This window comes from Fopius arisanus, unplaced genomic scaffold (assembly GCF_000806365.1).
Source record: "Fopius arisanus strain USDA-PBARC FA_bdor unplaced genomic scaffold, ASM80636v1 scaffold00024, whole genome shotgun sequence".
NCBI classification, from domain to species: domain Eukaryota; kingdom Metazoa; phylum Arthropoda; class Insecta; order Hymenoptera; family Braconidae; genus Fopius; species Fopius arisanus.
In genome coordinates, this window is record NW_011887763.1 from 906,290 (window position 1) to 922,954 (window position 16,665).

A 16,665-nucleotide genomic window follows, 5' to 3' on the forward strand; every position below is an offset into this window, starting at 1 on the left:
TCATTTTTTGTCTGAGGGTTATCTAAAATTTATTAGCAAAAGTGCAGATGTGTAGTGAGTATTAATGTTAATAGAAAATTGAGGGAATACATATTTTGGAGAAAATAGTGAAGTCTGGGGGGCGTAATTGGCTCGTTCGCCCTTTCAACTCCGCAGGGGTGATATATCCCCTGTCAGCGCTAATTAACAGAGTTATCAAAGTTCTGGTGGGAAGATACTTCGTATTCCCAGCTTCATTAAGTCTGGCTAGTGAATATATGTAGTTTTCACATTCATGGGGCATGTTAAATGTTAATGCTGGGTTTATTCGGCGGCAAATGCCTTGTGAAATCCACCGGTTATTCAGCCTTGGTAACTTTTAATCCTGTGATGGCAAGTTTCTACGTGTTAACGTTGTTGTGGAGTCATATATTATACTTTTCACTTCTCATCAGCTTCATTACGGCTATCAAAATTCCACAGATTGCACGGGAAATTTTTAAGTGAAATTTCATCGACTTTTCATCCGTTGGAACGGGAAATTCAAATTCAATTCTTTACAATCAATTCTTCATTGTTTCCGGGAAAATTTATTGATAATACGATAATATTGTTGATATTGTTGTTAATAGTATTTATTATTTTTGATTATTAACACATTTTTTATTATTCAGAGAGGGAGTAATTTGTTAATTCTATTGAATTAATTCAGAATCCGGTTTTAGAAAATTGAAATGAGTGGAAATCAGAAAATTCTCTTCGATAAATTAATTAGCCAATCAAATTTCAATATAATATAATAATAATTACAATCTCCTTTCCAAAAATCGAGTGAGGACCGAGAAATTATTATGAAAAATCGTGTGACGTGGCTCGCGGACGACAGAATAATTTTCCCCATAAACAATTCAATAGAAAAATTTCCATTAGCATGTTTCACTATTGTTTAACAGTCAACCGAATGAATTTGAATAATGCCCATAGGAATAATCAATCAGTAACAAGAAAAAATTTTAATTTCCCGTCAAAAATTCATACCGCAACATTTGCATATGCATGAGCCATGAAAATACAAATTTCATGGTGTGTTTGTAACGAAGCGCACTCTAAAGGGATTAAAATAATTCCTGTGGGTCCCTAGTCCATTATTATTCGTGAATAACTACTCTGCATTTACGTAATTATAATCGCCCGAGGGATCGTCAATTGCAATTTGATGGGGATTTTACAAACTGCCGACTGGGATGTTGAAATTCACGAGATCATATCCCGGTGCACCATAAACAATTGCAAATATATTGAATAATTCGCTGTCACTCAGGGATTCAGTCAGTGGAACAGACAGTAGACATCTCTCATCCATCAATCATAACCAGTCCTTCAATTCCTCTTCCGCACTGTGTTCCAATATTGTGAAAAAATCCTCCAGAAAATTCCTCAAATGTTTAAAAAATTTTTTCAAAAACTACGCAAAACACTCGGTAATCACAAACCAGAACTAATTTTCATGCCAAAGACATCATTTCTTAATGGAAATTATATTGTTCTTACAGTTGTAATTACAGAATTTTCATTATAATTTATTTCAATCATCATTGCTTATTGGAATTGCAATTGTAATTTAATGACTTCCGTTATTTAATCATTTTTATTTAGTTTGTTATATTGAATTATTTAATTACACAGATGTAATCACCATTGAAATTAGGAACTGCAATTGAATTTTTCTGGGATAATTTTTTCTCACATAAATTTTTTACTACCGAAATCTGAGAATTCTAGTAATAATAATGATAATTTGGTTTCTGGGCTAAATTTCCCGTGTGGTAATGTATTTTTAGTATCGACATCCACCGAATAATGACACGGAACCGCTATTAAATTCGCATTAACTCTAGCCCCAAAAATAGCGAAAAGCCATTTGAACTATTAATTCAAAAAATAGAGTGACTCCGTGAAAGTTTGAGGTACGGGGCTGCTATAATTCCGAGAGTGTATTCCTCGGGGTGCCGTAAAGCCATGTGAGCATTTTCAGTACGGGAATATCTGCGAAACACTCAAGTGGTTAACGGTCACGCGATAACAACATTTTCACACGAGCTTGCATCCCACATTGTACGACTAACCCCAGAAAATGACTTACACCCAACTTCCTTTATGTATTTTCAGAAGTTCACTATAATAAACTCTAAAGATGCCAGTAAAAATATTTACTGGTTTAAAAACTTTCAATTTATCTTCATTTTTTTAAGAGTTCAACTTCGAAATTATCAATAATTAACTGAGAAGATGAATGCTGTAAAATTATTCATCCCTTTTAAAAAAATCAACATAAAAATTCCAACTGAAACAGCTTAAAATTTATAACTTAAGTTTATTAAATATTTAAGTAACCCTCGATTTTTCAGAGTCGCAAAGAAGTTTAAAGTCCTAAAGTGGTCCGAGAATTATTAAAACACAGAAATTAAAATTTCACTCATCATCTCTTCCGACGAGTAAATGAACTTGGCAAATATTAATTATTTAACCAGAAGAATTTTCCCTTCTGCGTGGTTCCCAGTCTCAAAGTATTTTGTACAGCAAAATCCGTTTTCTCCTCGGGCACAGTAAAAGATACTCCAACATTACTTCACTTCAGTATTATTTACTTTATTCGGAATTACGATGCCTCTCAACAACTTCCTAACGACAGTCAAGTTACAGTTCGCTGAAGGGCACTTTGCAACTTCCGAGAGAAATAGATCCACTGCATCATTTATTCTTCAATTTTTCAAGTATTCACATTCAACACGCCCCAAAAATCCCCCCTCCACCGCCCCTAAAAAACAATGACAAAACAATTAGCGCAATTCGCACCAATAAATGACTCTCAACTAATTTTTATCACCATAAAAGACAAAATGAATCAACAAATCAATGATATAATAACATATAAACAAAATAACAAATTGTTTTACAATGTAACAAAATAATGTAATCAACCATTTTATTTATTAATTGATTAACAAATTAATTGATTAATCAACCATTTTATTGATGATTAAATTGTTACTAGTTGGGCCATTTGGTGGAGGTAATTGGTGATATAATTTAAAACGATAAATTGGTGGGTGTAATTATTTATCAAGTGCGCAAAACGAGAGAACTCTATTCAGACAGCAAATGAGGATTTAGATGTTAACACTTGAGACTCAGGTGTTAACATCACTTGAACACAGCATTGATTCCCACCGAGAACAGCTTTTGTGTTCATGTGGATCCGCTATAAGCGTAGGACTTTGTGTTTGTGATAAGTCTTATGTACTTGCATGTACACCAGCTGCAATAACGCATAAGTACAATGGTGTAATAGTTTCCCACGAAGCCTATCACAACCTACCCCTCTGCATGTCACCTCTGAGTATCTTAATTATACTATTAAATTATTATCTCAGTCGTTTAATTATCGAGAGAGAAAATTACAACAATTTTATTTTAACGATTTTAATCTCGAAATCGTGAATTCAATTCATGGAATCACCAGAGCGAAATGAGAATTCATTCTATTCCATTCGTCTGGCGAGAAAAAATTATGTTATCTCAATTATTATAAAAATTATTATATCAATTGTTTATCAATTAAGCATTAAATAATTAATTAAAACAGAACTTTACAATAAAATGTTCTGCAAACATTCAATAATTAAAATAAAATGAAAAATCGATCGAATTCGAAGAGCGTTTTAATTTGAACGGCGGGATTGAAGATTTAATAATTTATTTTCTCTATTTTTATTTATTATAATAATAAAATCGTCCAATTATTATTCCCCGAATTGAGTTGAAAGATAAAATGATATTAAAGGAAATGCCATCTCCTGGATTTTGATTATTTTATCCCTATAATTTTATAGTGAAAACGTACACTTGAACCAAGTGGAAAGGGCAAAGCTTTCGTCAGACGGAATCCACTACACGTAACTGTACTCAAGTGGCTTAATTACACCTCGGCGATGGTACACTCGAGAGGATTTTTCCTTTTTATAACGGAATAAAACGGACGAGTGAGACAGCCCTACCCATCCAATTATAATAAATAGAAAGGCTTACCCCTTGTTGTCAGACCCGACGATCTGTATTAATCATCATTAAACCATCGTAAAGAATATTTCACGAGAAATGCCCCAGAAAAAAAAAACAATTACATTTTAATCCCGTTATAACTGATGAAATAATATAAAAAATACCTTGACATTTGAGACCAACAATAAATATTTTTTAAACATATATTATTTATTCAATTATTCATCAAACTGATTTATTTATTCGCGAATTTCGAAGATTTCGAAAATTTCAAAGAAATTCTTTTTGCAGAACGTCGCAGCGTTAACGCTCGCGCAACGCTGGCACAATGTCGACACAGTGTCGGCGCAATGTTGGCGCAATGCTGGCTCAATGTTGACATAAGATTGGTTTAATAAAATCATACATTCTAATGACCGTACGGTATGAAACCATAAACAATATATCAGTTGTTATTTTTTTTTTGTAATGTCTGGGAGTAGTATAATAAACGTATGGTCAAAAGGAAATGATTTTGAGATTCTCGGAGAATAGAGGACATTGACAATAGGAAGACTCACACTACTTTTCCGGCTGTTCCCTTTGACCGAGCATTCCATTCTTACCGTCATGTGATTGTACATGCTACAGGTAGGTGGTGAGCTTAGACCGGTCGATAGGCTCTATATTTAGACCGAGCTTTTCATTCTGCTCCACCACATACAGATGTTACATGCATTACTCTGTCTGGGAATTGGTACCTCTTACACCGAAAAAAAAGGACTTTTTCTGCCACTCAATCGGGAGCTCCTACTTGATACAAGTAGAATTTAATCAACTTGAAAATCAAGTTCAAGTTGATATTGACAACTGATAAATATTCAATATCTCTAATGCATTTCTTAGAAAATAATTTGTTCAATCAAAATAATAATAATAATAATAATAACAATAACCGTAATAAAATCGCCTAATAAATAAGGAGCATTGACTCATTCAATTGAATAAAAATGATTATTCGTCTGATATTTCCGTGAATTTTTCACCTTAAATTATACTTCCGCGATTAAAAAGGTTATAATAAACTTGAGACTTTATTTACCAGCTGTCATCGTGCTGAGGGTGACAAATGGCCATTAACGAATTCCGTGTCATCCCCGAAAGCAATTACCTCATGAAATCCGAGGTATAAAAAGCCGAGAAAAAAAGGGGCGATAGAAGAAAATTCCAATAACTCGTCGAGGGTAAATATGAGCAACACTTTAGAGACATTTCCAATTTCAGACTGCAAGGCGAAGAGAGCCTCCAGGTGTTATTCGAATCATCCTCATCTCATTTCTTTTCATCTGATAATTCTATACCCCTCGGGTTTTATTACCATCGGACTGGAGATCCCTGAAAGCTGTGCACTGAAACCCTCGATTGCAAACTTTAAATTAATATCAAAGTTTTCGCTGGTGATTTTTTTCTTTATTTTTCACCGGCTGTTCTCTCTCAATTTTCTATATCAGAGATAACGCCCGCTATTTTTACCCTGGAATGTTGTCGGGCTCATTTTCACCCCCTTGTTCTCTCGTGCGGGTTTCCCGGGTTTATAATCTTACGGTCACGTAAAATCACCAGTTGGAATCTGTACGTGACTGCAAACCTCACAATATTCCACTCAACACCGAGAACTCACTCAGCGATCGATCTTATTTCTTTCTCGCTTTAATAATGCGAAAAAAAATATTGGCACCTATCGTGAATTACTCCTTAAATTTTCATTTTAAAATTACGAATATTACAACTGTAAATTTCCAGGGAATTACTTCTAAATTGAAAATCGGAATATTCCTCATCCGGAAATATTTATATTCTCGAATCTGGAATTGTCGAATATTGATTTCTAAATCGATAATATTAATCTTCAAATTGGGAGTATGAAGTTCTGATTTAGGAATAATAATTTTCCATTCGGTGATATCCATTCTCGATTCCGAAATACCGGGAATACCAATTTCCAATATTGCCGATACGAGGAAACCTATTCCCATTCCGACAATTCATACATGAATGGAATGCACATTTCCTTTATAAAATTCCACAGTAGTTCAAATCGAACTAGAATCAACATTGAAAATCAAATTTTTCACCTCGAATCTCAATTAATTGAATTGAATCTCGAATAAAAATAAACTAATGAACTAAAACCTCAGGAAATACTGAATTAAATGACTAAATAATTCTCGAATCGCGTACACAACATTCGTGATTCAGCAATATCTTTTCCGTATTGGATGTTCTATAAATAATCCTCTAATGATCCATAAAATTGTTCGCGTGTTGGGATCTAAAACCGGCGCGAAAAGACCAGTGTTCGAACGGATAATCGTGCAGCAATGGAATATTCCAATTCCCATTAAAAAAATTCTCTTGAAATTCCGCAGATAAATTCTGAAATTATAAATAAATTGATTAATTGATTAATTAATTCTCCGCTGAAATCTCAATTAACTTTTCCTTCATCAATTGGGAATTCCCTTCATCCGCTTCTTAAATGATGAATTCTGGATGACTTATCAGAAATTTCAAATATCTGCGAGTGTCGGAAAGAAAATCGCGTATCGTTGAGGAAAAATAACCATTTTCCGCATATTCTTTGGTAATATTTCCTGAATGAGTTTGAATTAAAATATTAAAATAATATATTAAAATAATAATATAAATTTACGTTTCGGTAAATTTCGATGGAAATTTTTCCCCGTCTCGCGGAAATATCGACGAAAAATTTTCAGAGAACGCATCCCAGAGATGGGAAATATCCTCGAGGGTGAATGCATGAATGCGAATTTAATGAGTAGGGGTGATAGAGCAAATGCAGGGGTGATCTGGAGCGGCTTGAATTCGATTAAATTCCACGACTCATTGGAGCGAGAATACGACATTCGAAATTTCATAGAATGATAACTGAGTACTCGATGAGCATCGCGACTCCACAATGGGGAGTAAAACAAATTTGTTCTGTTCGAGATAATTAATTTGGTTTATTAATACAGCATTATCACCGGAGTTCTTTACCCACTAACGAAGGAAATGTGAGGACACTGAGAATTCTCATGTTCACGATTTATGAGACGAGATAGTCAGCGCGTGCTTCGCATTCATTCAAAATGTTTGGAATTTTGCCGCGAAGTCGTGGTGGCAGGTCGGTTTCGTCTTACCGGGGTTATCCTTACGGTTATTCGAGATATTTCGAGATATTTCGAGATGCTTCGAGATATTTCGAGATATTTCGAGATGCTTCGAGATATCTCGAGATATTTCGAGATGCTTCGAGACATTTCGATATGTTTCGATATATTTCGATATATTTCGATACATATCGAGATGTTTAGAGATATTTCGAGATTGATTTAATTTTTCCGCTTTATATAAGAGAAAAAAGTGAATTATAAATTAAATCATTCTTTCCATATTTTCGTTATTAAAAACGCAATTTGATTCCAAAACTTTTCCACCCCCACCCTCACGCATAATGTGTTTAATAATTTGAAACCTCCCTTAACTTCTGCGATAATTCCCGAGTTTTCGCGATTTTTAAAATTTTTTTATGTCATTCGAATTTTCAAAACTGCGAGTGCTCGAGTCGTTGGAAAAAAAATACTGGTGATTCGTGTCTGGAATTGCTATTTTTTCCCCTTTGCTTTCATGATTTTATCTCATCAGTCTTACGTTAGCACATTGTTATTTCGTGAGAGTGTATTAACATAATTTCCATGCACAGCTGATGTAACGGTTGTTGTTAAGAATAATATTCATAAAAAAATTATCTACATCGAGAAGAGAAGTTCATTTTTCAATTTGATTGAATTCATACTTTCCACCTCTTTCCATTCTAATTTATATATTTTTAAATAAATATTGATCTTACTAAATATTTCTTTACACAAACGAACTACAAATCAAATAATTTCTTCTCTATGTAGTCCCTCTATTTCCTTTTCCTCATTAACTTTCATTCAAGCCTTCAAAAACCACCCCACCCCCAAAGCCTCCCCTCCCAAACAAATACTTCCGCTCTCTCCCCATAATTTCCCCACCCCTATAATTCAATAAACTCCCCTGAAAAAAATAAATCCCCCAGTCTCCTCAACTCGATAGTTTAATCCGTAATCAATAAGAGCTGAATCCAATTCCAACTTCCCCAAAGAATCCGCAGAGACTAAAAATAAACTTCCGAATACATTATCATTTTCCCCCGACGCAACTCGCAAACCGAATTTCCCCGGGCAATGAAATCACCGAAAAGAAGTTTAAATATGACGCGGTAAATTAAGCAGTCCCTGAAGTAAGTCCCGAGTATATGGTATGTGTGAGTGAAAAGGAGTGAAAGAAATTCAACCGACAGGGAGAAAAGGGGGCGACAAGAAATGCCAAAAGAAAAGTGAAGAGAAAAAAAAAGGGGAAGGTAAAAAAGGGGGGGGAAAAAAAAACTGGAAGACGTCAAGAGGAGGTAGTGAAAGAGTTGTGGTGGTGCTCCAGTTTAAGAATCCCCGGGCGTGCCTCTGTCGTACGATCCCTCTCATATATACGTCGGTAGACTAACCGTGACGCCGACGCCGTCGACGCTTTTCTCCAAGAGCTACCCAAGATTACTTTGTTGTATAGAGGTGGTTGTATACAGGTGGTGATATAGCGTATGAGAAGTGCAAGAACTTGCCATATACCATCTGAGAGGCTTTCTCCATCCACCCCTTTCCACCCCTATCCTCCCCGTTCCACTTCTTTCCTCAGCTTTCCTCCCCTTTCCTCCCCTTTCCACCCCATTCCTCCTCTTTCCTCCCCTTTCCTCCTCTTTCCTCCCCTTTCCTCCCCTTTCCTCCCCTTTCCACCCACTCCTTCCCAACTCCCCAATCCCCCAACCCCATGTTTTTCATGCGAGACAGTCCCGGGTCTATAGATATACTCGGAAAACGTTTTACTGCAGACGATTTTTAGATCTCATCTTTCCGCTGAAATATTCAGGATCGAACTTCGGGATCTGAGAACTTGACTGATTTTTCCGGGAAATCTGGAATCTGAGGGCTGTAGAGTATAATTTAATATCGGGACTTACGATTGTGAGTGAATTATTTCAGGGGTCTGATATTTTTTTTGTTTGTTGTAGAATGTTCGATGGAACTTTGACGATTTTTTAGAAAATAGAATCGCGAATCACGTCAGAAGGGGTAGTTGAGGGGTTTGAGGGGAATTTAAGCTTGTAGATACTTGGCAAATAAAAACCTCCTAATATTTAAAAATAATAGTCTCCCGTAAAGTCTCCCAAAGTCTGGTTAACGTCTTCAGGAGTAAAATGGCAATTTCGGAGAGTATAAAATTTCTTCTGCACCAGGAGGAGGATATAGGTCTATCCTCTGGCTTCCACGGAGGCAATTGCCACTAAAGTCTCAAGTTAATACTCGTGAAAGTTCGAAATAAAGTACCGGAGTATCTATTAGATTCGATCGAAACCCGTGAAAACTGAAATTCTTCGATGGAATGAGAGCCACAACGCATGAGCCGTTATGTGGAAATACCTGGCGACATGAATATCGGGTTGTTATGAAAGCCAGTGGATAGATGGAAATTATAGTGACCTCGTAGGTGTATCAATGCCACGGAAATGAGCGGATGAGGACTTTAAAATGGCAATTTGAGCCTTCAGATTGTTCCAATGGCATACGTACAACGCATCCACCCGTCCTATCCGTTATCCAATATTAATCAGTGAATCACAAACCCACACCCACCCACTGATTCGATATTTCTCCTATTCTCTCCATCGCATGGTATATCATTACTGGGTATGTACCAAAGACTCGTGTCAATCGGAGTTATGTATTGGCAGATTTAACTGTAGGTCATGGGTCACGGTTTGTTAGTATCACATATTATGATAAACCAAGCGTGCATGATTCAACTGACGATCAGGTACATGATAGTCCATCCTCGTCATAAATCTTGTACCCACGTACGGATTATCCCGGATTTTATCCAATTTAAAAAAGACGGCAAGGGAGAGAGGATGAGCTGAGAAATTGAGCAGCGAATTGAACCCCAATGGGGGCGCAAAAAAGAAGATGAAGATGAAGATGCGAACTTTTCAACTAGATCTCAGAATTGTGGAGTATTATACCGGATGTAATCTCTTAATCAAAGATCTCGTTCACCTAAAATCCCGGGGGTTTAATACATGCTCTTATAAATATTTATTTCAGGGGATTCAATTTATACCGAGTCGAAATACTTGCGAGAAATTTATTGTCACATTCGTCATGATTTTTTTTGTCGTTCGGTGGAGAGAGAGAATTCCTTGGGAATTTTATTTTCATTGACAAATTCTTTGTTTTAGTATGAATTCAACAATTCAAATCCCGAAATTCAATTGCATTTTTTTTAATGTTTTATTGTAATAATATTATTATTGGAAATGAATATGGTGGCAATATTCAATAATTGATGCGAGTTTTGCTTTTTTATTAATTTTAATCGAATTATTGAAGAGAAGTCTACGATTTCGATGGTTTTTTTTAAATTGTTAATTACAGAATCACGAGAAATTCCGGTGGAAATGGCGCAATAAATTCGTCCAGATTGTGGATAAATAATGTATATATTTATATTTTATTTATTGGATATGTATATAAATATATTGCAGTGGATTTGTTCATGCGGATTTAAAAAATGAATTTTCCACTCGAAGTTTAAACACAGAGTGATGACGCACTAGTTTAATTTTGTCGAGTTCAATCGATTTCTCGCGTGTCAATTAGAATAATGAATAATGAGTCAACTACATGATTCAATTCTTGAAAATTCTCTGAATTTTGAATACGTTGAATTGACAATTTGGCGTTGAATGACATGACTTAATAACCAATTTCAATGGCGTGTCCTGCACTTGAAGGGTGACATAAACCGGTGAATATCAAGACCCTGCGTGGTACACGTGAAACTTGAGTGACTAAACCGACCCCAATCGTTACTGCAATTCGCATTTTTAATCCAACTCTCCACTGGATTACAATAGAAAATAATATTGTTGCAAATAATAATAATATATACACCTGCAAGAATTTTTTTGGCGAATTTCCAGTTAAAAATTCGCATTTTTACGAAAATATGTTGATAACTCTGAATTTTAATTATAGCAATAATAATTAACTGATTTTGCAATTAAAAATTCGCGCTTTTACGAAAATATTTGTTGATAACTCTGAATTTCAATTATAGCAATAATAATTAACTGATTTTGCAATTGAAAATTTGGGCTTTGCCGAAAATATTTGTTGGTAACTCTGAATTTTAATTATAGCAATAATAAGGAACTGATTTTGCAATTAAAAATTTGCGCTTTTCCGAAAATATTTGTTGATAACTCTGAATTTTAATTATAGCAATAATAAGTAACTGATATTGCAATTAAAAATTGAATGCAATTTGAAAATTCATGGTGAAAACTAAACGAAACGAAAAAATAATTGAACGATAATAAAAAACGTAATAATCCTTGATTTGTTGATATTGCTATTGCTATGAATTAATAATATGGATGGGGTGATAAAAAGGTTTACGATCTGAATTCCCCAAAAATAATGGAATTTTCAGAGCAATTTGGTGGTAAATTCGACTATAAACTTTTCTCCACGTGCACCACATCAAAATCAATTTTTGCAAATGCTCTCAGGTGTTTACGACGCTTGCACACCTACTGCATGGAGTTATTGCTCGGTGAATGAAGATAAAATTCATGGAAAATTACTCTATGTGTGCAGGTGAAGCAACGAGGTATTGTTTGCACTTTGAAATATATGGTGTAGACTCAGGAGAATTACTGCATACCCAGTGGAAAAATATTGTTACCAAGTTGAGAAATTAACGTAGAACAGAAATATTTGCTGTGTACACATGACTTGTTTACGCGTGACATCACCATTTTTTTCCGGCGATGGTACCTATAGATAATCAATAAATCCATCACTGCTCTACTCTGTTATTATCAGTTGTTATAAATTTATAGTATTACAGACACCATTAATGTTCTCCCCATACATATCCAAAATTAATGTTCTTCCATTTTTTAGCCGACCTACAATGGAATATATTAATTCATTATATTAAATACTATTTAATTTAATTTAATTTAATTTATTTAATGACAAAACGGAAATGTTTTCCCATCAACCGATAATTTGACAAAAAATAAAAAAACTCTGAACTTGGCTGTAGGTGTGAAACATCTTTAATTATTAATAACTAGAAATTAACGCACGCTATGCGAGCCTATTGTTACTTTTGTGGTGCTACTACATGAGTTTCCATTTCATTTTCAAACATTCAGATTCAGACTCTGAGCAAAAATCACAGAGATTATAAAATAAAAAAGGAACCAATTTTAGAATAAAAATAAAATAAATATATATCGAATAAACCGGATTCAAAAAACGTTACATTGGATTTTTTATTAACAATAATCGTTTCATCTAGAATGATAATGATAATGTAAATGACAGGTAATAAATAATGAATAAATAATGACTAAATACTGAATAAATAATGAATAAACAATGATTAAATAATTAATCGCGAGGAAAGGAAATGGAATCTGCATGAGAGCCAAGACATCCGGTTCAATGATTCGACAGATGAAGGAATCTATGTCAGACACGTCTATAGCATTTGACATTATACCTGTGGGGCCAAAAGGGGTTCGAATGCAGGGTGAATATGCGCACACGCTGGGGGTCTATTGGCAGTCAGCCGACCCTTGGTACTGGGGTGCAATGGACGCTTAAGAGCGGCGCCGCTTATGTCACACTGTCGCCGACTCTTCCCCTTGCCCTCTCCTAAGCCACCCTTATGTCACCCCCATCCCACCCCCCAACACCCCCCAACCCCAATTTCCAAAAATCCCTATTTTTTCACTCACCCTCATCCTCCCCATGCCACATTCCCAAAGAATATCTCTCTTTATTTTTTTCCCTCATCCACCCCTATCCCCCTCAACCCCCAAAAAAACCCCATTTGTTTCTATCTTTCACCCTTACCCTCACCCACCCCACCCCCTTCACATATTAAATACCCCTAAATGCTGAAAAATAGTTATTGAAATTTTTTTATGAACCTTGTTGCTCTACCGGACATGTATAGCACAATTGCCACCCCCAGTTAACCCCACCCCATGTTGCCATCATTCAATTTCAACTTTGATCGGCTATTAATTATTAGCTTAAGGACTTTCAATTATAACTGGAGGCGAGGTGTGGTGATGAAATAAGATGGATGTGGAGACGATGGAAATAGACGGAGAATATAAAATCCTGTTGCGCAATATGTAGGTCAGAGGGTGAAAGCGTGGGTGGTTAGAGTAAGGGGTAAAGACGATCCAGAGGCTTAAGACGGGTTAATTCACCGAGTGAGTATTACTGCAATTCATCGCGCGTACTTTTGCCAGTAATTAATGTGTATTTTTTTCAGAAATACGGATAATATTGTCATTTTTTTTATTAATGAACAATGACAGAATTTAATTTCGATTGAAACTAAAGATTATTTTTGCAACTCGCGTTAAGAAATCGCAACGAATTGTAAATGTTTAAATTAATTACTTATTATCGTCATTATCCATTTTTCTCCATGCAGTAGAAAAAAATTAATCTTCAAGTTTCCCTAAAAATTATATCGCTATAATTATATCATTATACACGACATAAAATTTAGCGTATATATCTTATCGTGCGGGACTTTTCAGTCAAGTTATATTATCTTCATTCAATTCTTCTCGATTTCCCATGAAAATCTCGAATGATAGAAATATCGAATCGATTTGACTATTAACATTGTCTTGACATTGTACCCAGAATGAAAATAAATAAACAGAAATCATTTCTCCGTGAAAAATGAGGAATAATATGACTTTCAATCCAATTATCACGAGGATTCAGAAAATTAATGAAAAAAGAGAGAATAGAAAGGTTCGTTTATGCAGCCAGTGATGGAGAACGGTAGAAAAAACGTTTAATGAACCCGAAGACTCGATATCCCTCATTTTATCAAGTTAACGGGGGCAGAAGTACTAATTGCATCGGGAAAAATAGAGAGTAATTGATAAAACCTTTGAATAATGATTCGCGGCAGAAAAGATAAAGGAAAGAGCAGTACAATCATTCTTTTGTGGAGCGATTTTTTTTTCCAGTGAGTTACCGAGATAAACGTACACTCTGACATTCAAACCTTATTAAATGGAAAAATCGGGGGGAAATTCATTGTGCCGGAAATGACGGGGGGAGGGTTGATTAATGGTGGAGGGGAAACCCAACGTCAATTGGTGATTGATTGGGACATCGGTAACGAGAGTCGTTCCAGCATAACAATTTTTTTTTTATCTCAGCACAGTTGTTATAAATTTTTCCATAACATTTCGGGAGCAGATCTTCGATATTTTTATCGCTTGCACCCGGGAATTTATTTTAATAGCGCAGTGACGATTCCCCGATTTTTATGGGAATCTTCGAGTGACAATTACCGATTTTTAAATTTTTTTTTGGTGAACCGCTTAAATAATTCATCGATTGAGTTTAATTCTTTGTTCGGTGGATTCTTCGGATGAAAACTAATGCACTAAATCCACACATGATATCCGTTATGTGATCCAAGAGGTTTTGGTACCGCTGTGATAGCAATATATCACGGTTGGTACCCGTGACACGTAGTCATGTTAGCTCACCCTGAATGATATATTAAACCGAGTAAAAGCGAGACCGTTATTTACACAGCAGGTAAGATCTTCTCATATCTCACAGTGATTTTTCATTTCTCCACCCCGAAAAACCCTGAAAATCGCCATTTTTATTTCACTGCGGATTGTTTTAAAATATATTCTGTCACTCTCTTTTTCCTCTTTTTTTCAATTTCACAACGGCTCTACTCTTGTCTCTACTTTGCAACTGATGGTTCAATGTTTCATGAAAAATATCTGTAATCCTGTAATTTTTATTCTTTTCATCTGAACAAATAAACTAATTTCCCAGGAAGATAGGAAAAATCACGCTTTTACTCCCAGAATTTTTATTAATTATTATCAAATCAATTGTTATTATTAAATAATTATTGTGGTGTCTACCTTAAAAGATTTTTACTTTCGCCGAAATTCAATATTTAGTGTTCGCATTTTATTTCAACCTTCAATTTGCAATTGAAAGTTCAATGTTTTCTCAGATTTACTCAACAATTAAAATTGTTAAACAATCGCGGAGTGATTATACTCTCAATTATACTCAGATGAATAAACAAATATTTCAAATAAACAAAAAAATTGGAGAATTCAAATAGTAATAAACTCAACTGTTAAATCAAGATAAAAAATGATAAAACATCAAACTGAAATGTAATTTGCATGAAATTTCTTGAGTGCGTATTTTTATTCATAATGATTGAATATAGGGGTTGACACCCATTAATATAATGTCAACAGTGGCACGTAGGTAATAAGTATATGTCAGGTTTACGAGATTAATTAACCAGCGAATGAAAATGTCACGTAACCCTGAGGGCGGTATCCTGCGGGCGGTTGTCTTTCATCATTATTTTTCCTATCATCTTTTTTTTTGATCCCACAAAAGCTCGTAATGTAATTTTCTTTGTAGGTACGACTACGAGACCCGGTGCATCCCTTTTTTTCATCATCTCCCATATTATTTTTTTTTACCCCTTTCGCCCGGGATAACAAGGACACAGCGACAAGGTTGCACTATTCTATTTTTATTTTATCTCCGGAGTACACATGGAATTACTTTTTTTTTTTCAGTGTCAGTTGTAAAGGAGTCGTACAAGAATCAGAGGGAAAATTTTCATTAAGTCGTTCTGCATTTTATTATAATTAATTTAATTTTCATATTAAAGGAGAGATTGAGGGTGGCAATTGGTTTCAGTGAATTCGTTAAGTTCGCGAGATATTTAAATTGTGGAGCATCTGGAGGATCACATTTCCCGATGTATCTGGATTTTCCGGATTTCCATCAATTTTCATGAAATAATTCAGTATTTTCTGGGAGTAATCCATTTAGAAAATCGATAAAACCATATTCACCTCAAATGATCGATTTTTCACGAAAAATTCACCGAAAATTTTATAGAAACCCCCAAATCGTGTAAAACCAAAAAAACCGCGAGGTGAAAGTAAAATTGCGCAGATCGCGGAGTAAATTTAACGATTTATTCACGTCAAGCGTAAAACGAAAGTGCGGTAGGTAAAAATCGGTAATGATTTGTTACTCGCTAGGCGTTTGGTGAATTTTTTATTTTTTTATGTGGTGTTGAGGAAACTTTGTTGAAATTTTTGTTGGAATATTTAGGAGGGAAATATATTTAATGCGGCGCACGCAGATAGGAAAGAAGCAACAAGTGCGCAAACCTTTGAAGACTTATTAGTGTTTCGGAGGGGAAGTCGATATAATTCATGAGGTATTGGAGGTACGCCGTTATCTTTATGATCGGCTAATGCGATTTAATGGCGTTATTACACGGCAAGCGCGTATTTATATCGATAGATTTATCAATAATGGGGTAATGATGACGAGAGTTATTGGAATATCGATATGGATGACGCGAGATTATCGAGTCGAA

General features: G+C 35.1%; 1 protein-coding gene across 1 annotated transcript in view; it reads right to left on the reverse strand.

Moving 5' to 3' along the window:
• Window positions 1-16,665, reverse strand: part of jeb (jelly belly) — a 37,222-nt gene that overhangs the window by 12,014 nt on the left and 8,543 nt on the right. The gene's annotated exons all lie outside the window — the stretch shown is intronic.